Consider the following 23,064-nt stretch of genomic DNA (forward strand, 5'->3'; position numbering starts at 1 on the left):
ACAAAGCTCCGGGCATACGGATTAGATTCTTAGAAATATGAGTTGCTCTAAGGCTTCTTAAATACGAGAACCCAGTACGTTTCCTTCACGGCTGGTGTACGGAGAGACGGGGATCGGTGCCCCAGGTAGCTCGATACGGCCTCTCTGATTCTCTGTATACACATACGATCTGACGTACATGATGCGAGGAAGTCTACGACTGTTTGCTGATGACGTTGTGGTGTACGGGAAGGTATAGTCTTTGGGTGACTGTAGGAGGATACGGAATGACTCGACAGTACTTGGTGTGATGAATGGCAGTTTGGTCTGAATGCATAAAAATGTAAGTTAACGCAGATGAGTAGGAATAAAATCCTCTATGTTCGAGTATAGTATTAATGATGTGCTGCTTGGCATAGTCACATCGATTATATATCTAGACGTAACGTTGCAAAGCGATAAGAAACGGAACCGGCACCCAAGGACAATAGTAAGGAAGGAGAATGGTTGACTCATATGTAAAGGAAAACGAGTATAGGACGTTGGTGCGACCCTTTTTCGAGTAGTGCTCGAGTGTTTGAGATCTCCACCAGGTCGGATTAAAGGAAGACGTAGCTATTCACAGGCATGCAGCTAGATTTGTTACAGGTAAGATCGATCAACATTCAAGTATTACGCAAATGCTTTGTGAACTAAAATGGGAGTCTCTGGTCTCTGGAGGGAAGCCGACGTTATTTTTGTGGAACACTATTGAGAAAATTTAGAGAACCATCATCTGAAGCCCACTGCAGAACTATTCACTTACTTCCGACACACATTAAGCGTAAGGACCACTAACGTACGAGAAGTTACGGCTCGTACAGTGCCGTACAGACAGTCGTTTCTTCCTTCGCTCCATTTGCGAAAACAACACGAAAGGAAACGACTATTACTGATACGAGGTACCGTCCCCTGTGCATCATACGGTAGCTTGCGGAGTGTGTTGTAGATGGAGATCTCCTGTCGACAGCACTCATTACTTATTGTGAATAGAGAGTCAGTTGTATTTCACAAGAACAATATTGCTCTGTGCTGTGTATGGGTCCATACATCCTTTAATTGGAGGTATGTCATAATGTTCGAACATAGTCTATGTTCAAAATCCTACTGAAGCTGTGTGTATCTGCAATTCAACGGATTACTTACATTTTTTGTGTATCGGTGTCACCTGTGAAACTTCCTAGTCTTTAGGTAAGGATCTTTAATCGAGCGAGCGGTTGTATGCGATTGCTAAAAATGAAGCTATTTCTTCAGAATACAATATGGACCGTAAGATTTGCCTTTGGTATGTGACTTCGCTGCTTCGCTACTTCCGAATTACTCACGTTGGCAGCTGTTCTTGATTCGAATTCAGGAATGTATACTACATCATCTTTGGTGAAAGATTTTTGAAAAACCGTGTCTAGTAGCTCTGCTTCAGCGGCGCTATCGTCGGTATTATTACTACTACTATTACGCAGGGTAGGCACTGATTTCGCCTTACCACTGGTAGACTGTACATAGACCAGAGCCTCTGAGTTTTCTGCTAGATTTCGAGACAAGAGTTTCGTCGTGGAAGCTGTCGAAACCATCTCACATTGAATTCTACACTAAATTTCGAGAACTGTGCGTCCTTTTAAATCTGAAATGTCTTTTTCGTCGTTTCTGCGACAGTGGCCTGACCAGCTTTGGGTACCATGGGCAACGCGTTCCATCTATTATTAATTTACTAGGTACGAAACCGTCAACTGCCGTCAACATTATTCGTTTGTAATTAATCATCATCTAGTCGACGCTTACATAATTAGGAGTCTAATATGCAAGATTCAAATGGCTCTGAGCACTATGGGACTTAACTGCTGAGGTCATCAGTCCCCTAGAACTTAGAACTACTTAAACCTAACTAACCTAAGGACATCACAAACATCCATGCCCGAGGCAGGATTCGAACCTGCGACCGTAGCGGTCGCGCGGTTCCAGACTGTTGCGCCTAGAACAACTCGGCCACTCCGGCCGGCCTGATATGCAAGGAATGGAGAGACTCTTAGGAAGACGTCAAGCGAATTTTTCCCCTTTTTTAACATAAAATTGATTCAAATATTAACGGTATTCCATGAACTAACGCAAAAACTAACACACAAAAGGTTAGTGTTCGTGGCAACTTGTTCTGTATCGTACCGGCTCCCGTCTTCAGTACTCGGCCGATAGGAAAACTTCCATTCCATTTCGTGACGGTTACAGGCATGACGCCACTTTGTAATCATCTGTACAATGTTCGGAACATAAAGTGGCGGAACAGAAATTCTGTATTTAAATACAGACAATTCTTTCTGCAAAACTATCGCGAAGAGAGTTTACGGGGAAATGTGTGTAAACTCGGTTGTTTCCGACATGGTGGACTTTCAGTGCAGAACATAACCACAAGGATAGAGGTGTTATTTGGGATATCTGTGCCCATAGTGCAAAGACATCTGCTGCTATCACAGGCAACTGCAAAACGTGTAATTAAAGATCAAACATGACATTCAATTCAAAGAAGATAACTGCACTAATTACGCTCGTACAATGAGAAATATTATGCAGTGTTTCGAACAATTTTACAGAACAATGCGATGCAGCGAGATTCTTAACTTTATAAAGAAATATAAAGTTTACCGGTATCTTCTGCGTGAAGTGGCAGAAGAACGCTCACGAAAGTAGAGCGCGGTACATGAGTGTCCGAATGGAAGTACCTAGATAAAGAGGTCTCAGCGTCATAATCCATAGAGCAACATCTTCACCACATTACGAATGCTGAAAATACCAACGAAGAGCGGTGCGTTTCGTCATCTTATCGTTTAGTCGGTGCAAGAGCATTGCAGAGATGCTCAACCAACTCCAGGGCAGACACTACGAGAGAGGAATTGGGCGTCACAAATAGGTTTACTGTTGAATCTCCGACAGCGTACTTTCCAGAAAGAGTCGGGAAACATATTACTTCCTTCTACACCCGTGTCGCAAAATGACCACAACGAGAAAATCAGAGTAAATTAAAAGTCAAACGGAGCTTTACCAACAATCGTTCTTGCTTAACGCAACAGCAAATAGGGAGAAGACAGTGGTACCACAAGTATTTTCCGCCACACACCGTAAGATGGTTTGCATGGTATGTGTGTGCATGTAGATGAAGACAATAATAACCCACTGTGAATGTCTTATGTTGTCAGACACAACTTGGCCAGAACGATAAGCGGTATGATTTCACGAAAATTTTAGGAACATCGGTGTCCCTACTCAGGATATCATGAGCAGTCAGAATAAACCGCATGTGCATGTTGAGTTCAGGAATATGGGAATAGATTAGTATATTACCCGTCACAGAGCTTGGGGATAAGATGTTACAGCAAGACACACTAAATTTTGACTATACATTGTAGAATGACAAAGGTGTTTATTATTAATTTGTGTTAATTATTTACCAACCCCTACTGTGTGTCCTCTAAATAATCTTTGACTATCCAGTAAGTATTATTTGTTTGAGAGGTTCTCATAAACGTACTTTTTAAGTATCAACTGTGGTGTCACCGCCAGACACCACACTTGCTAGGTGGTAGCTTTTAAATCGGCCGCGGTCCGTAGTATACGTCGGACCCGCATGTCGCCACTATCAGTGATTGCAGACCGAGCGCCGCCACACGGCAAGTCTAGAGAGACTTCCTAGCACTCGCCCCAGTTGTACAGCCGACTTTGCTAGCGATGGTTCACTGACAAAATACGCTCTCATTTGCCGAGACGATAGTTAGCATAGCCTTCAGCTACGTCATTTGCTACGACCTAGCAAAGCGCCATTACCAGTTACTATTGATGCTGTAAAACATGTACCGTCAAGAGCGATGTTCACCAATTATGGATTAAAGTTAGGTATTCCAGCAGCTACGTACGTTTTTTGTTAGTCTCATTTCCTTGACGTGTTCCAGACCTCACGCCAGCCTGCGTGAGCTAAAACGCGTGCCTTTCGGCTTCCTCTCATAGTGGGTTGGCTGTCTTGCCAATCCACAACATCAACATTTTAAAACTTTGTGCCGGACCGAGACTCTAACTCGGGACCTTTGCCTTCCGCGGGCAAGTGCTCGGCACACAGTTTTAATCTGCCAGGAAGTTTCATATCAGCGCACACTCCGCTGCAGAGTGAAAATGTGATTCTGGAAACATCCCCCAGGCTGTGGCTAAGCCATGTCTCCGCAAGGTCCTTTCTTTCAGGAGTGCTAGTTCTGCAAGTTTTGCAGGAGAGCTTCTGTATAGTTTGGAAGGTAGGAGACGAGATACTGGCAGAATTAAGGCTGTGAGGACGGGGCGTGAGTCGTGCTTGGGTAGCTCAGTTGGTAGAGCATTTGCCCGCGAAAGGCAAAGGTCCCGAGTTCGAGTCTCGGTCCGGCACACAGTTTTAATCTGCCAAGAAGTTTCATATCAGCGCACACTCCACTGCAGAGTGAAAATCACATTCTGGGATCAACGTTTTAGTTGCTTCTTGGGATATTTAATCTACAGTTTTATTTCCTGGTAGAAAAAAGTGTTTTATTTTTTGTTCATTCTTTCTCTCGGTAGATGCAAGTAGTATCCGCATCTCATTTCATGACTACGAATTCTGTATTAGTATAATTGTTACTAATGTTCTGCTTCATGTGGATACCACATTGGTGGTGGCACTGACATGGGGCAGTTAGGATCTCCAGCTGTTGCAACAGGTACGAGGGGGTGCTGAAAAGTAATGTATCCGAATTCTTTATGTGTACATACTTATTTCCCGACTTAGTCACCCAGGCCACCAACACATTTCTCCCAACGAGAGAGCAGTTGATACAGTCATTGCAGAATGTTTGACTTTCTTGACGGTCCCACAACCTCACCTCTGCATGCACCGCTTCAGCACTATCGAAGTGAAGTCCTCGAAGGTGGGGCCAAGTCGGAACTGTATGGAGGATGACTGATGTCAGTGAACCCAAGGCGTCGGTTTGTTGCAAATGTTGCACCGCTCATGTGTGGTCTGACACTGCCATGCCGAAGGAGAGGGTGCTCCATGTGTGGACGAACTCTTATTAGAGTTCTGAACTCTATTACAGCACGCTGTTTCTCGCGCACAGACATAGTTACGTCACACACCGCTGTATTCCACGCTACAATTCAGAGCCCTCTAGCGGTAGAGGTAGGCAACTTGCGTCAGCGAAACCGAAAGTTGGCCGAGTGATATGCACAGCATGTAAAACCACAACCAATATTGACAACAGAACAAAAAATTTGGAGGCATTACTTTTCAAGCAAGCCCTCGTATTTACAGCGAGCCCAGTTACTATGTTTGGTTATTCTTAAGGGCATTTTCTGTAGTTTTGAAACGATATCCATTTTCTGTGTATAGTATCCCTACAAATAGTTCCACAGCTAAGGAATGGGTGCATGCAGGTGTTAATTGTGAAAAATGCGTTTCCGTACTGTAGAAATTGAGCGAAGGGATAAAAGGTTTTGAGTGAGTGCCACTTTCCTTTGTATTAAGCAGCTCTAAATGCAATTCTATTGTTTTCTTAATTTAGAATTATTGAGTCGCTGACGGCCGTTTCCAATATAAGGCAGAAACAAGCCATCTTAAGTAACGACAGGTAAATTGTAGCAGTGCTCTTAGTATTTTGTGTGATGAAGCGTTTGCAGCAACGGCTGAAAGTAGGTTCTCAAGTTTCCTGGAGGTAACACGCACGCGCACTGCCCTGTCTCGGCCGTTACGGGCGTCCGCATGGAAGCCGGCTGACACTCCTTGCTCGGCGCCGTCGAGTGAAACCTTGAGACCGTACGAACGCATCGTGACCAACGCAGCGTAATGGGATGGTGCTGTGTAAGACGCTTTCGAAAGTTCACCTCTAGCAGGCGCATGGCGGCTTTTGTTTATGTTAACTACACGTCGATCTGACAAGCGTGATAATCTTTCAATTGTCCTTGGGATGTCGTCTAACCTGTCGATGAATCGGTGGCGTCAGTTCGATTATTCCCGCATGTATATAACGGTGTAGTGATTCGAGGAGAGCTGACTGACTTCCAAAATTCATCCAGACACACGCGTAAGAGAAAACTGAACTTTGCGTCATATGTGCACCTGCAGGCATGCTACGACAACGACGACGGAGTCGGAAAATTCATACTGTCCAAGCTTGACGGATAGCAAAAATAATTATCCCTGAGCTATAAATCAGCTATTTACTATTCTGAATGAAGAGAAAAAATGCCATTAAGACTCTGATGCTGGAACACAGAGATATGGTGCAGATTTTAAGCAACAGATTTAAAATTACAGTCTATAAATCATGAAAACGATTTTACGTGGTCTCCGTAAGTTATTTTATAGGATTTTAGGGATTGTTTACCAACGGTTTACGGCCATTCCATGCTCTATCCACCAGCTGAGGTAGTGCACTCTAACATCGACGTCTATGGAATGCTTATCTCTAGTCCACCTCCCTTTTTACCTCGTAACGTTGCATAAAATTTCTCATCATTTGTGCAGAAAACGGTCGCTGTGGATATATATTTTCACGAGGAGGTTTTTGTATATGATTTATAAATATTTCATACGAATTGTCTCCATAACTCGAGAGAGCAGCAGTGACTCTGGAGTACAGAAAGCATAACAAGCTCTGCATCTGGTTTGGTGATGCGGCGATAGAGCGTATGGCTAGACACCTAGAGCGTGTCGGATCGAATCCCAGCTGGGTCACTTTATTTCACTCTGTCTTCAAACCTAGCGTTCACCTCCCCATGATGTGGAGATTCGCGAGAAACGAAACATGGCTCAGATTCCACGTTAATCTGTAGCTCCTCTTTCTCTGGTTGGGTAACTGGATAGCGGCATGCAAGTCGCGTAACTGACATCCGTTAGATTGAAAATGTTTCAGAACAACTGCAAAGCGAACACGGGTATTCAAAACTTGTTGTTTTCAATTCTTTATGAATGAAGTAAAATGTTTTCCGAAAATTTACTTCTGCACGGGATACAGCTTTCCTTCGTTTATATAAAAAAAGTCTTTCAGCAGCGCAGCAGATGACACCACTTTCAGCTTTATGCTCTCCCAGGGCCAAACATAGATGTGAACACGATGCTTTGCGTGGTGGGGCAAAAGATATATTTTTGGACACTTTCAAATTTTACGGAGAACCAGTAAACGAATTTTCAATGGCAAAAAAGAGATTTATACCTTTTAAACATCATAAAGTCACGGGCTCAATCTTCTTGAATTGTATTCAGAAATTTCTTGCGGATGAATTCACAAGATTCCGAAATACTTCCACAAATGATTGAGGGACGTATTTCTAAATATGACGACAGTTTCAGACTGCCAATTTCTGCTTCCCTCAGGTTAACAATGATAATTCGCACGCTTAACCAAACAGGCAGTGAAATATTCAGCTTCCAAGTATCGTTATAAATATAACCAACAACGAAAAGATAACCACCTCATCATTAGGCTGGATGTTAGACAATTTGAAATAATCAATTTTTTTAACCAATTGTTGCCCAGCAACTGTTCGAGAACAACTGCACAGCGGAAAGACATGCAAACTCAAAATATGTGGTGTTTTATTTTTTACGCTACAAGTAATATGTTCCCCGAAAAGCTACTTCAGCAACTTTGCTTGGTTTACATACAGAAAGTTTATTCGGCATTGTAGCACATGGCTCAGTTTTCAACTTTCTGCTTTCCTTCAATCAAACCTAGAACTGGATACGGTTTTGTGCGTGGCATAACGAAGTAGTTTGCCGTAAAGAGTCCACGATAAAGAATAGCACCAACAAGCCTTAATATTGCAGCACAGTGCGTACTAAGCTTCACTAGAGGAGTGCTGTAACACGAGCTAACCATGTATATCACGTGCGTTTTTATTCTGATTTTTTCCTTTTATTTGCGCCTCCTCAGCCAGCCTCCGATATATACACTATTGAACCAATCAAATGGTTCAAATGGCTCTGAGCACTATGGGACTTAATAGCTGTGGTCATCAGTCACCTAGAACGTAGAACTACTTAAACCTAACTAACCTACGGACATCAAACACATCCATGCCCGAGGCAGGATTCGAACCTGCGACAGTAGCAGTCGCGCGGTTCCGGACTGAGCGCCTAGAAGCGCACGGCCGGCATCAATCAATCAGTTTCTCTCTCTCTCTCTCTCTCTCTCTCTCTCTCTCTCACTCACAACACACACACACACACACACACAGACGCGCGCGCGATTCGCATGCAGTATTTAAATTGGATTGAAACAGATATCTTACATCACTATGCTCCCATCATCGCCATGAGATGTCACTCCAAACCCTAATTTATCACGGAACACAACAGCCATGCCTGCGGACAACTTTTCCTGGCGAGCACTGCTTACATCGCTTATATGAACGTCATAATATTCGTTGACTTAACTCTACGCAGCGGTCCATAAACAAGTCGTCTGGCCGCAGATACTTTATGCTATCCGTGCGAAGCAGGACCGGGTCGCTAGTTCAACATAAAGGGTTGTGTGCTAATAAAAGATCGGGCTACGAATGACGTCAGCTGGCACCACGCACCACACACCACATTTCGTGTTTCCAAATCTTGACCTCCGACAACACTTGAACCATACACAAACCAATGAGGCGGTTTCCTCTCGCATCCTTTTTATCTTGGCGGCAGGATTTTATTAACACTCAGCCGGCTGGGGGGACACCGCGACGTTGTGACAGCAGACATAAAAGTTCAAGTATTACATGACAGAGAAAGAGATGAAACGAGGGTCCTAGGTGGAGAGGCCGCGTGTGAGTGTCGCGTGAATGTTTCATGTTGACAGTGAAGATGCGCTCAGCCAGCGCACTATCTCGACGTCCTTATCACCCACAAATCTAGCGCCACTCAGCCGACGAAAACTTTGGTCACACGTGAGATGTTTTATAGCCGCCGTCGGCATCTTTCATCACTGAGCGTTTCGGCCTGAGGCTTCATTTAAGCGAAAGCAGACCCACGCCATGCACCCACCGCACAGTCATCGACGAGGAAGTTAAAGAGGTTATTAACGTGCTTAGAAGACGAAGAAGGCAACACTTCTCTGTCGCAGTGGTGGGAATATTAGCATCATAATTTATATTCAAATATTAGACACACTGTTCAACAAAACACGTTCATAGAAAGCTACCGCACAAAAAATTGCTATTGTTAAAAAACGTCACAGTGGGTTGTCTACTATTCGAATGTTATGCGATTTTTCCTGAATATTATTCAGATATACACAGAGCCAAAAAAGTTTTTCATCACCCCGGTTCCCAGAACTCCTGAAAATAGACGCTGAATGCGGATATTTTATCACAGACACAGTCACTTTGGCTGTTCAGAGAAGTCACTAAACCCGCCCAAAGATGTAAGCAATTGTGCATGAGCAGCGCCTATTAGACGGAGGGGGCCCGACAGCCGATCAGTTCCAGTCATTCCACCAGGAGGGAGGCACACGGCTCGTGTTGTCTGTAGATCAATCATGCCTAGACGGTCAATACCGCGGTTCGATCGCGTCCGCACTGTTACTTTGTGCCAGGAAGGTCTCTCAACAAGGGAAGTGTCCAGGCGTCACAGAGTGAACCAAAGCGATGTTGTTCGGACATGGAAGAGATACAAGGAGAAAGGAACTGTCGATGACATGCCTCGCTCAGGCCGCCCAATAGCTACTACTGCAGTGGATGACCGCTACCTACGGATTATGGCTCGGAGGAACCCTGAAAGCAACGCCACCATGTTGAATAATGCTTTTCGTGCAGCCACAGGACGTCGTGTAACGACTCAAACTGTGCGCAATAGGCTGCATAATGCGCAACTTCATTCCTGACGTCCATGGCGAGGTCAATCTTTGCAACCACGACACCATGCAGTGCGGCACAGATGGGCCCTACAACATGCCGAATGGACCGCTCAGGATTGGCATCACGTTCTCTTCACCAATGAGTGTCGCATACGCCTTCAACCAGACAATCGTCGGAGACGTGTTTGGAGGCAACCCGGTCAGGCTGAACGCCTTAAACATACTGTCCATCGAGTGCAGCAAGGTGGAATTTCCCTGCTGTTTAGGGGTGGTACTATGTGGGGCCGAGGTACGCCACTGGTGGTCATGGAAGGCGCTGTAACGGCTCTACGATACGTGAATGCCATCTTCCGACCGATAATGTAACCATATCGGCAGCATATTGGCGAGGCATTCGTCTTCATGGACGACAATTCGCGTCCCCCTTGTGCACATCTTGTGAATGACTTCCTTCAGGATAACGACATCGCTCGACTAGAGTGGCCAGCACGTTCTCCAGGTATGAACCCAATCGAACATGCCTGGGGTGGATTGAAAAGGGTTGCTTATGGACGACGTGACCCACCAACCACTCTGAGGTATCTACGACGAATCGCCGTTGAGGAGTGGGACAATCTGGACCAACAGTGCCTTGATGAAATTGTGGATAGTATGCCACGATGAATACAGGCATGCATCAATGCAAGAGGACGTGCTACTGGAGGTACCGGTGTGCGCAGTAATCTGGACCACCACCTCTGAAGGTCTCGCTGTATGGTGGTACAACACGCAGTGTGTGGTTTTCATGAGCAATAAAAAGGGTGGAAATGATGTTTAAGTTGATCTCTATTCCAATTTTCTGTACAGGGTCCGGACCTCTCGGAACCGAGGTGATGCTAAACTTTTTTTGATGTGTATATATAAAGACTTACCCCTAAAAGTTACGCATAAGACCAATTCAATTCATAATAGGTACTCCTGCTCTAAAGAAATTTTCTATTGGCGACATGGCAAGATCTCATAAGAAATGCGAAACTTTTAAAAACAATCTCTGGTGGTCTCGGCAGTGGTGTTTTTGTTAGTGTAAGGATCTAACTCTGAATCCATAAAGAATTATTTAGTGAAATCGGAGGAAACGCGACATACTGTAAACAGGTTTCGCAAAACCAATTTCTTGGAAAGTATGAATATAAGCTATGCCAGACATAAATGTGAAAACCTATGATTGGCTGTTAACGAGTTAGCGCAAGATTAAGTGTGAAAATAAACACATTTTGAGGAGGCGTGCACAGACATTATTAAGTCAGCCAAAACAACAGTTTTGCACGTTTCTCACAGTGTTTATGACGTGGAATAATCAGAATGTAGTTCTTCTATTTCACATTCACAAATTATTAAATACATTTCACATTTCCGTAGCCGCGTGGTCTAGGGCGTCTTGCCACGGTTCGGGTGGCTCCCCCCGTCAGAGGTTCGAGTCCTCCTTCGGACATGGGTGTGTGTGTTGTCCTTAGCATAAGTTAGTTTAAGTTAGATTAAGTAGTGTGTAAGCCTAGGGATCGATAACCTCAGCAGTTTGGTCCCATAGGAACTTACCTCTAAACATCTAAAACATTTCCGTCCCTTCGAATCAACCAGCCCAGCATTTACTAAGGCTGATTTAAAAGTCACTGGGCTGCCTACAGATCTCATGTTGCTGATATCCTAGGGTACCACAGCTGCCTGAGGTTGCAACACGTAGTGTACAGTCTTAGTCTACCAAAAGGTAAAGAAGATATATACATACGCAGTTGCCTTTATCTATGAGACTTAGCACGAACGTTGTGCGCTGATTTCGAATGTATTGTCCTGTCCTTAATAGATAACAATTGTGGACAATTAATCGTAAATCATTCTGTATGATGTAAGCAGTGCCCGACCGGTTAGCCGCGCGGTCTAACGCGCTGCTTCCCGAGTGGGTAGGCGTGCCGGACCCCGGCACGAATCAGCCCGACGGATTAGTGTCGAGGTCCGGTGTGCCGGCCAGACTGTGGATGGTTTTTAAGGCTGCCTCAGTGAATGTGGGCTGGTTTCCCGTTATTCCGCCTCAGTTACACTATGTTGGCCATTACTGCGTAAACACTGTCTCCACATACGTGTACGCCATACTTACTCTACCACGCAAATATTTGGCCGAACCGCACAATAACCCTGGGTTCGGAGTGGGGCGGCGGTGGGGTGGGTGGACTGCTGTGGCCTGTTGTGAACCACTGCGGGCTATGGCGGGACGAAGCCTCTCCGTCGTTTCTAGGTCCCCGGTTCAATACACACACAATACACACAATGTAAGCAGTAGCCACTAGAGGCGCCCACTTTTCTTACTACAATGGACAAAAATCGTCATCTTCATTGACTTGGTATTATGACACACTACCAGAAGATTCAGTAACGTGAAGAGCGTCATGTCATACATCTAAGACGAACACGATCACGCACCACGAAGGAATTATGCACATTAGTCACAAACTGATAGTCAACAAGTATCGACGGAAAACGCAAAATTGTAAATTTTGGCCGCCCATGGAAGATTGTGTGACGCTGCGGCTCAGTTTCAACGCGCTAATGGTAAGGACAGTAAAAGGGGACATGTCAATACTAGAGCATAAAAAGTTTCTGCGAATTTAATTCCGTCTACTCATTTGGGCAGCACCTATGCCTTGCAGACGGGCGCGTGAACAATATACGCAGATGTACCCTTTTGAGAGAGGAAATGTACTTAGGTTCAAAGAAGCCAGTTGGAGTAATCGGCGAATCGCTCTCGACATCTGAATAGGGGCGATAGTTCTATTCGACTATGTTGGCAGGAATGGGTGAACCATGGCCGAACAAAGTGTCAAGGAGGAAGAGACTGACCTGGAGAGACGACAGAACCTGAGGACCGAGCAATCGTCAGAGAGGCACTCAGAGCCCCGTATTCATCCACCATCATCGAACCGACGTGCAGCTGGTGCTTCGGTGACCACAAGGAGAATAGGCGGCTCTCAGAAACGGGGCTGAGCTCGCGGCGTCCCTTGCGCCGACTAACATTGACCTCCGTACACGAGCAAGACCGTTTGCGCTGGGTCGATCACATTCGGCCTGGAATTTCATTGAACTGAGTATAATTGTCGTTACCGATGCGTCCCGCTTCGACCTGAGCCTCGATGACCAACGAAGACGTCTTGAGGCGTCCCGGAGAGCGGTGGGATACCAACCTGACTGTCGGCCGCCATACGTCCTGACAGCCAGGAGTGATGGTCTGGACTGCCATTTCTTTTCATAGCAGGACTCCCTTGATTGTCATCCGCGGCACTCTTATAGCACAACGGTACTTTGTCGATATTCTACCCACCGTTTTGTTGCCCTTCACGGCATGTCATTCTAGGCTTACATATCAGCAAGATAATGCCCGCCCGCATACGGCTAAAGTTTTTACAGCTTGTTTTCGAGTTTGATTGGATAGAATTTGGCACGATATCCCTCAGGACGACATCAAACGACTCTATCGATCAGTGCCAAGCCAAATAACTATTTGCGGAAGAGGCAGAGGTGAACCAATGTGTTATTGACTTGCTCAGTTCGTGAAGATCTTTTTCTTGAATAAAACATTCAATTTTTCTGAAATTGTTATCACTTGTTTGTCTGTTCATGTACATAGCACCTACCGATTTCCATCCCACTCGGATAATTCCTTCGTTGTGTCTCTTTTTTTTCCTTCTTAGAGTGTATATGACAGACTCAAACCATTCGCTTAAAGAAGAGCAGATGAAACTAAGTCCTGTTCCCTGTTGCGATGAATGGTTGCCGTGAACGACCACCTGTGTGACAAGCCCGATGAGTCTACTTCAAGAGTATAAAGTAACTAATTATGCCAATTCTCTAATGTTTTACTCAAGTCTACACTGAAGATATTATCACAGGACGTAGCAGGATATTAGGATTTCCTTCCCAATAGTAAAGTGCAGACGGAACATAGAGTATACACGCAAGCACGCAGACACTTCTCGGCAAAGGAAGTCACTGGAAGTCACGTTCTAGGTGGAAAAAATATCTAGAGGACAGGAGGGAACAGCTAGAAAGGAGGCCTCAAATTAGCGACCATGTACATTTCAGTCAGCTTGTAGGACGAACTTTTCAGAAATGTCCATTTTTAAACCTGCAACTTCCTACAACTTCAAAGGAAATATACAAACTACTCAGTCTTCTATCTCGAGTTTCAAGTCAGTTTAAAATACGAAAATACACACACCAAATAAGTTTTACATCACCCAGGTCCCAAGAACTCCTGAAGATAGACGTTGACTGTGGATATTGTATCACAGACACAGTCCCTTTGACTGTTCAGAGATGTCACTAAACCCGTCCAAAGATGTAAAAAACCATGCATGAGCAGTGCCTATTAGATGGAGGTGGTCCGACAGCTGATAAGTTCCAGTCATTTCACCAGGAAGGAGGTACACGGCTCGTGTTATCTATAGTTCAACCATGCCTAGACGGTCAATACCGCGGTTCGATCGCGTCCGCATTATTACTTCGTGCCAGGAACGTCTCTCAACAAGGGAAGTGTCCAGGTGTCTCGTAGTGAACCACAGCGATGTTGTTCGGACATGGGGGAGGTACAGAGATACAGAAGCTGTCGATGACATAGGCTGCATGATGCGCAACTTCACTCCCGACGTCCATGGCGAGGTCCATCTTTGCAACCACGACACCATTCGTCGCGGAACAGATGGGCCCAAAAACACAGCGAATGGACCGCTCAGGATTGGCATCATATTCTCTTCGCTGATGAGTGTCGCATATGCCTTCACCAGACAATCAGCGGAGACGTGTCTGGAGGCAACACGGTAAGGGTGAGCGCCTTAGACACACCGTCTAGCGAGTGCAGCAAGGTGGAGGTTCCCTGCTGTTTAGGGGTGGTACAATGTTGGGCCGACGTACGCCGCTGGTGGTCATGGAAGGCGCCGTAACGGCTGTACGATACGTGAATGCCATCCTCCGACCGATAGTGCAAACATATCTGCAGCATATTGGCGAGGTATTCGTCTACATGGACGATAATTCTCGCCCCCATTGTGCACATCTTGTGAATGACTTCCTTCAGGATAATACATCGTCGACTAGAGTGGCCAGCAAGTTATCCAGATATGAACCCTATCAAACATGCCTGGGATAGATTGAAAAGGGCTGTTTGTGGACGACATGACCCACCAACCACTCTGAAGGTTCTACGCCGAATCGCCGTTGAGGAGTGGAACAATCTGGACCAACAGTGCCTTGATGAACATGTTGATAGTATGTCAAGATGAATACAGACATGCATCAATGCAAGAGGATGTGCTACTGGGTATTAGAGGTACCGGTATGTAACAGCAAACTGGATCACCATCTCTGAGGTCTCGCTGTATGGTGGTGCAACATGCAATTTGTGGTTTTCATGAGCAATAAAAAGGTTAGAAATGATGTTTATGTTGATATCTATTCCAATTTTCTGTAGAACAGAGGTGATGCAAAACATTTTGATGTGTGTAATTTATATAACGTTTACCAAAATGGAGAAGAAAATATAATACTGAAATCATCATTTCTCGGGGATTCGAGATCTTTAGACAATACTTCAACAGCAGTCGTCAGTAGTTTGGTTCACGTTTAGTAGTTGTTTTCAGTATCCCAAGCGGTACGGAAAATGATAAATCCTAGGTCGTTACTGTGAAGATCGCTAATAACAGACAAGGAGAGAGCTTTAACGAATTTTGTAGTAATAATGAACTTTAAGCAGTGTGATATTTTAAAGGTTATAGAAATAACAATGGATCACCATTACGGAAGACTAAGGACCAGAGAGAAAAATCATTACACGATTAACAACCGAATCTCTTTCTAACACACAACAAAACTCGTTTCTATGAATTTCTCTGACGTTCTTCTATTCTGCAGGTAAGGTATATACACGACACCAACAGTACACTAAAAACAGTTACAGTAAATGTACTAACTTTGATATTAGCTGCATAGTAACTGAACAAAAGTTTCCAGAGGTCTACTACTGGTCATCAACATGGAATCTATCCACCCTCCGTCTTTAACTCTGCTGGAAACAATTACAATGTGGTGTCTGAATGTCTGTGGAGGAATGACAGCCCATTCTTCCTCAGGAAGCGCAACGAGAGAAGATAGTGGTATGGGTCGCTGTGTCTGGAGCAAAGTCGACATTCTAGCTCATCCTAAAGGTGTCCCACTGGGTTCACGTCGGGACTCTGGGGAGGATAATCCATTTCAGGAACGTTATTGTCCACAACCATTGCCTCACAGATGCTGCTTTACGACATGGAGCACTGTCATGCTGATAAAGTCACGTCTCCGAACTGACCTGCTGTACACAGTACACAATGCTGTAAATTGTGTTCATAACCTTCCGCATTTAGCGATTTCTTAAGTGCAATAACCACAATCTAACAGCGAAAAACGCTACCATACCGCAATTACACCTCGTCTGTACTCCGCTTTTGGCACTACACATGATGGCAGGGAATGTTCTCCAGGCATTCGCGAAATATAATCCTTTCCATTGGATTACCACAGGGTATAGCACTACTCCGAATCACTCGTTTCCAGTCATTCACTGTTCTGTGGCGTTGCTCATTACAACACCTCAGGCGTCGCTCAGCATCGACTATACAGATGTGTGGCTGACGGGGACTAGCTGGACTGATGGTAGCACTTCAGAACCCACGAATCTAGTCATTTCTCCAGTTGATTTCATGGCATTTTTCACAACCATCCTCTGTCCGTCAGCACATGCGGCCCACCTGCTCTAGGTTTATCTGTTATTGTTACTTTCCTCTCCACAAGTACATCAACTATCGACTTGTGCAGCTTTAGAAAGAACGAAACATGCCTGATAAATCCGTCACTCAGGTGATATTCGATTAGTAGTCTATGTTCGAAGTTACTGAGCTTTCCTGACCCCGTCATGGACTGTGCGGCTGGTCCCGGCGGTGGTTCGAGTCCTCCCTCGGGCATGGGTGTGTGTGTTCGTCCTTAGGATAATTTAGGTGACGCAGTGTGTAAGCTTAGGGACTGATGACCATAGCAGTTAAGTCCCATAACATTTCACACACATTTGAACATTTGGTCTTTCCTGACCGACCCAGTCTGCTGTTACTGGTTCTCTGCTGGCGACACAATACTCGCCGCCTCCTTTTATACTGGCGGTTCCACGGCCCATGACATTTAGTGGTCAGTTCCGTATTACATTGGGTGTCCGAATACTTCTGATCAGACGGAGTACATGTTAAATATCTGGAATAACCAGATCAAATTTCGATAGAAAAAGGTCATTAAACATGAAACTTTAGTGCATTCTCCACCTTGCATGATAGTAAGTCTGGATTCATCTGAAAAGCTTGGGGTAAGGAAAACGAAAACAATGACGGCCGAACAGTAATTGGGAACAAGAGGCTGCCGTTAGGAGTTTACCAGTCCAGGACTTCTTCACTTCCACCGACTATTTCTGTCTGATCTACAGTAAAGTATCGTATCACTTATATGAAACGTGGAATTCCTTATTGTACGACAAAAATTGATTGAATTTACAACGAAGGATCAACCATTAAATCACTGAAGACTAAGGGCTTTCTTGGATATGATGGAGTGCCTAGCAGAATATTAAAGTACTGTGCTGGGCATGTGAGCCCTGTACTTAGCCATATTTGTAATTTTTCCTTTCAGAATGGTCAGTTTCCTGAATGGTTCTGAGCACTATGGGACTTAAAATCTGAGGTCATCAGTGCCCTAGAACTTAGAACTACTTAAACCTAACTAACCTAAGGACATCACACACATCCATGCCCGAGGCAGGATTCGAACCTGCGACCGTAGCAGCCGCGCGGCTCCAGACTGAAGCGCGGAAGAGAGGGAAATACAAACTGTAGCGCCTAGAACCGCACGGCCACTCCGGCCGGCCTTTCCTGAATGATTGAAGTACTCAGTAGTAAAGCCACTTCATACAAAGGGAGGAAGGGATAATGTAGACAATTTTAGACCTATTTCTATGCCATCAGTGTTTGCTATAGTTATTGAAAAGGCTAGGCATGTAAGGATAATCGATCATTTTATTTTACATAATTTGGTATCAAATGCACAGTTCGGTTTTAGAAGTGGTTTAACAACTGCAAATGCTATATTCTCTTTCCTGTATGAGATCCTGGATGGATTAAACGAAAGCTTTCGAACGCTAGGCATCTTTTTTGTATTTAACTAAGGTGTTCGATTGTGTTGATCACAAATTATTGCTCCAGAAGTTGTACCATTATGGAATACAGGGAGTAGCTGACAACTGGTTCACCTCTTCCTTTAATAACAGACAGCAAAAGGTCATTCTCTACAGTGTTGAGAATGGCTATGATGTGGGATCTGAGTGGGGCACGGCCAAAGAGGGAGGGGGGAGAGGGGGGGGGGGGGAGGGTGCCGCAGAGATCAGTGCTGGGGCCACTGCTTTTCCTTATTTATATAAATGATATGCCCTCTAGTATTACAGGTAATTCCAAAATATTTTTGTTTCGTGATGACACTAGCTTGGTAGTAAAGGATGCTCTGTTCGAAACAGTGCAGTTCATGACAAAAGTTCGTAGCTTGTAGAAAATAAACACTAAATCACAATAAGACACAGTTTTTACACTTTCTAACACACAATTCAACAAAACCCTATGTTTTAACTTCGCAGAAAGAGTGAAAATGAACAGTTCAAAATTCTAGGTGTCCAGGTAGATAGTAAACTGTCGTGGAAATCCCACGTTCAGGATCTTGTTCAAAGAGTTAATTCTGTCATTTTTACTATTCGAACGGTGTCTGAAGTAAGAGAGATATAGGCATGAAAAGTAGTCTACTTTGCTTATTTTCATTCGCTTATGACGTATGGTATTATATTTTGGGGTAACTCTTCCCATTCTCAAAGAACCGAGCGGTTCGGGCAATAAGCGGTGTAAATTCGCGAACCTCTTGTCGACCCCTGTTTATTAGTCTGGGTATTCTGACACTGGCCTCTCAATATACATATTCTTTACTCTCGTTTCGTGTTAGCAGTATGCGCTTATTCCCAAGATTTAGCAGTTTTCACTCAGTTAATACTAGGCAGAAATCCAATATGCATTTGGATCGCACTTCCTTGACGCTTGTGCAGAAAGTTGTGCAGTATTACTGCTGCATTAATTTTCAATAAGCTACTACAAGAATTCAAAGATCTTAGCAATAATCCAAGCGCTTTCAAATCGAAACTGAAGAGTTTCCTCAAGGGTCACTCCTCCTATTCTGTCGAGGATGTCCTTGAAAAATTAAGCTGATTCCTGTGTTAAATTGTTGATTGCGTTTGCATAAACTTATGGCTTGTCTCTTTGGTTTCATAAACATTTTATTTTATCGGTTATTACTTTTATCTTGTAATTTAATGTAGTGACACGTTCCATGACCTTGGAGATTTGCTCCTCAATTTTGTCCTTCGGAACTAGACGTGTTAAATAACATAATCAGTTTTTCGAAGTCATGTTTATAAAGATACCAATGGTTGTGATTATGTGTAGGTGAAATACTTACTGCGATATGCTTCGTGAATGTTAATCACGCGTATTTATGGCCGACAGATACGTACCTGAAACACAGAACAAAGACAAAAGCTGTTAGACATGTTGCCTAAAAGTGTGTCATTGACTAATTAAGTAGTGGGAAGACGGACGCATTTGAAGGCACTGTTGTAATAATCAGATAAGTCACATTTACGTAGCTTCGAGTAAAACACAAAAACTATCCACCAATTGTAAGAATTTTTGTATCGGCCTTGTCTTTTCCTAACGTATATTTAGGCCATCGACAAAACGTAATTACATAACTATACTAAGATTTGTTATGATATTTATTGAATTTCAAAGAAACTGAATTCTCTCTTGCACCAGGGAAAATATTTTAATGAATATGATGTCAAATAAATAAACAAGTAATTAAAGAAACAACATTATTAGCACTTTACAGGTTACTGAATAATGTGGGTAGTCTGGTAATTACAAATACACGGATACCCTAATAAAAGTCACTGCCGCAGCAGGTTCTGACGAACTGGATGTAGCATCACTAAGAGTTCTGTCACACATCACCGTCTTATAAATTTCAATGTCTGAGGCTGGCACACTCTTCTTGAAAAGCTCCAAGACATCTGTACGTTTCTCAGCTTTAACGGGCGGAGGCACTTTATAAAATTTTTCCTCAGGAAAAGTAAATGTAGTTGAGGCTTTCTGAATGACGAAATCATAATAGAACTGGTGTTGAACGGTGCAACGAGCTGATGGACAAGTGGGGCTACGTGGACGATCCTGAGTGTCACTGCGGCGAAATACAGACGATGCAGCACATAATCGAGTGTGATATTCATGGTTCACTAGAGGATCTGCAAAGACTCACGAACTGTGCCATTTTTTGTATTTGTATATTAAGTGTTTCTGTTTTATTGTTAATTTTTTTGACAGATCACAACATGTATGCACTGTAGGTTTATAAGTACAGTAATATGTATAACTAAATTTATGATGAATAATGTTTTGTTACATTTGCATGTTAATTAAGTTTCCCATTCTGAATCTGTATAGTACTGTAAGGCATCTGGTATATCGAACGCAAAATAAATCAATTACAGAGAATTACATGCTTAACATGCTCAACATTTTTGTCACGTACGTTAGTAACGAAATCGTGTATATCATTTAATACTTTACTTTGTGTCCGCAGCTCGTGGTCGTGCGGTAGCGTTCTCGCTTCCCACGCCCGGGTTCCCGGGTTCGATTCCCGGCGGGGTCAGGGATTTTCTCTGCCTCGTGATGACTGGGTGTTGTATGCTGTCCTTAGGTTAATTAGGTTTAAGTAGTTCTAAGTTCTAGGGGACTGATGACCATAGATGTTAAGTCCTATAGTGCTCAGAGCCATTTGAACCTTTTCTTTGCCTTTTTCTCTAAGTCTCATTGTACTTGTACAGGGTGTTTCAAAAATGACCGGTATATTTGAAACGTCAATAAAAACTAAACGAGCAGCGATAGAAATACACCGTTTGTTGCAATATGCTTGGGACAACAGTACATTTTCAGGCAGACAAACTTTCGAAATTACAGTAGTTACAATTTTCAACAACAGATGGCACTGCGGTCTGGGAAACTCTATAGTACGATATTTTCCACATATCCACCATGCGTAGCAATAATATGGCGTAGTCTCTGAATGAAATTACCTGAAACCTTTGGCAACGTGTCTGGCGGAATGGCTTCACATGCAGATGAGATGTACTGCTTCAGCTGTTCAATTGTTTCTGGATTCTGGCGGTACACCTGGTCTTTCAAGTGTCCCCACAGAAAGAAGTCAGAGGGGTTCATGTCTGGCGAATAGGGAGGCCAATCCACGCCGCCTCCTGTATGTTTCGGATAGCCCAAAGCAATCACACGATCATCGAAATATTCATTCAGGAAATTAAAGACGTCGGCCGTGCGATGTGGCCGGGCACCATCTTGCATAAACCACGAGGTGTTCGCAGTGTCGTCTAAGGCAGTTTGTACCGCCACAAATTCACGAAGAATGTCCAGATAGCGTGATGCAGTAATCGTTTCGGATATGAAAAATGGGCCAATGATTCCTTTGGAAGAAATGGCGGCCCAGACAAGTACTTTTTGAGGATGCAGGGACGATGGGACTGCAACATGGGGCTTTTCGGTTCCCCATATGCGCCAGTTCTGTTTATTGACGAAGCCGTTCAGGTAAAAATAAGCTTCGTCAGTAAACCAAATGCTGCCCACATGCATATCGCCGTCATCAATCCTGTGCACTATATCGTTAGCGAATGTCTCTCGTGCAGCAATGGTAGCGGCGCTGAGGGGTTGCCGCGTTTGAATTTTGTATGGATAGAGGTGTAAACTCTGGCGCATGAGACGATACGTGGACGTTGGCGTCATTTGGACCGCAGCTGCAACACGGCGAACGGAAACCCGAGGCCGCTGTTGGATCACCTGCTGCACTAGCTGCGCGTTACCCTCTGTGGTTGCCGTACGCGGTCGCCCTACCTTTCCAGCACGTTCATCCGTCACGTTCCCAGTCCGTTGAAATTTTTCAAACAGATCCTTTATTGTATCGCTTTTCGGTCCTTTGGTTACATTAAACCTCCGTTGAAAACTTCGTCTTGTTGCAACAACACTGTGTTCTAGGCGGTGGAATTCCAACACCAGAAAAATCCTCTGTTCTAAGGAATAAACCATGTTGTCTACAGCACACTTGCACGTTGTGAACAGCACACGCTTACAGCAGAAAGACGACGTACAGAATGGCGCACCCACAGACTGCGTTGTCTTCTATATCTTTCACATCACTTGCAGCGCCATCTGTTGTTGAAAATTGTAACTACTGTAATTTCGAAAGTTTGTCCGCCTGAAAATGTACTGTTGTCCCAAGCATATTGCAACAAACGGTGTATTTCTATCGCTGCTCGCTTAGTTTTTATTGCCGTTTCAAATATACTGGTCATTTTTGAAACACCCTGTAGAAGTAACTGTTATCAGAAAACTTTGGAAGGTAAAATTCAAAAAAATAAAAAATAAAAAAAAGCCAATGGTGGCTGCTTCGACACAGTGTAGCTAAGTTTAAAACCTATGATTTGGCCATCTATTTTTCCACAACCACATCAACTGAGTTACGTTAATTGCCAGTAAATTAGCATACTACACAAATGTTCTCGAATTTATTTCGACAAAATTGGTTTATATAACCAAAGATAAATGTTCTGACGATGATTTCAGTTCTACGCAAGTATAATTATGCTTGTAACAATTGATATTGGCCTAAGGCCGAAATCTAGATTGTGAAACAAAACATGTTGTGCAGTCAAATGACCGTTATATCTTTAAGAAAATTTTCAAAGTATACAATGCTAGCAAAATCTCATTTTCGGCCAAAAGTACCTGGTTATTGCACCAATGCCGTCATTTCTGGGATACAGACGAATAATAGCCGCATTTCATTCAGGACTGTCTTTCAGACTAGTCCACTGTGTGTAGCCACGCAGCCGGAATGAAGAGACGAAAGTAATGTTGTTGCGGTGTAAGCAGCGTTGACTGTGGTGTCGCCAGAGGGCGAGGCGAGGAATGGCTAGCAGACTGCGGTGTTCATTGAAAGGTGTGCAGGTCCGGGCTATCGCGCGGCGGATCTGCCG

General features: G+C 44.0%; 1 protein-coding gene and 1 non-coding gene across 4 annotated transcripts in view; one reads left to right on the top strand and one right to left on the bottom strand.

Annotated features, from left to right (window-relative positions):
* LOC126470186 (calcium uptake protein 3, mitochondrial-like) overlaps positions 1-23,064 on the bottom strand; it is a 657,418-nt gene that overhangs the window by 304,570 nt on the left and 329,784 nt on the right. The gene's annotated exons all lie outside the window — the stretch shown is intronic.
* Positions 4,340-4,414, top strand: Trnas-cga (transfer RNA serine (anticodon CGA)). Its single transcript has one exon. It is a non-coding gene; the product is annotated as a tRNA-Ser (tRNA).

Source organism: Schistocerca serialis, chromosome 3, assembly GCF_023864345.2.
Source record: "Schistocerca serialis cubense isolate TAMUIC-IGC-003099 chromosome 3, iqSchSeri2.2, whole genome shotgun sequence".
Taxonomy (NCBI): Eukaryota; Metazoa; Arthropoda; class Insecta; order Orthoptera; family Acrididae; genus Schistocerca; species Schistocerca serialis.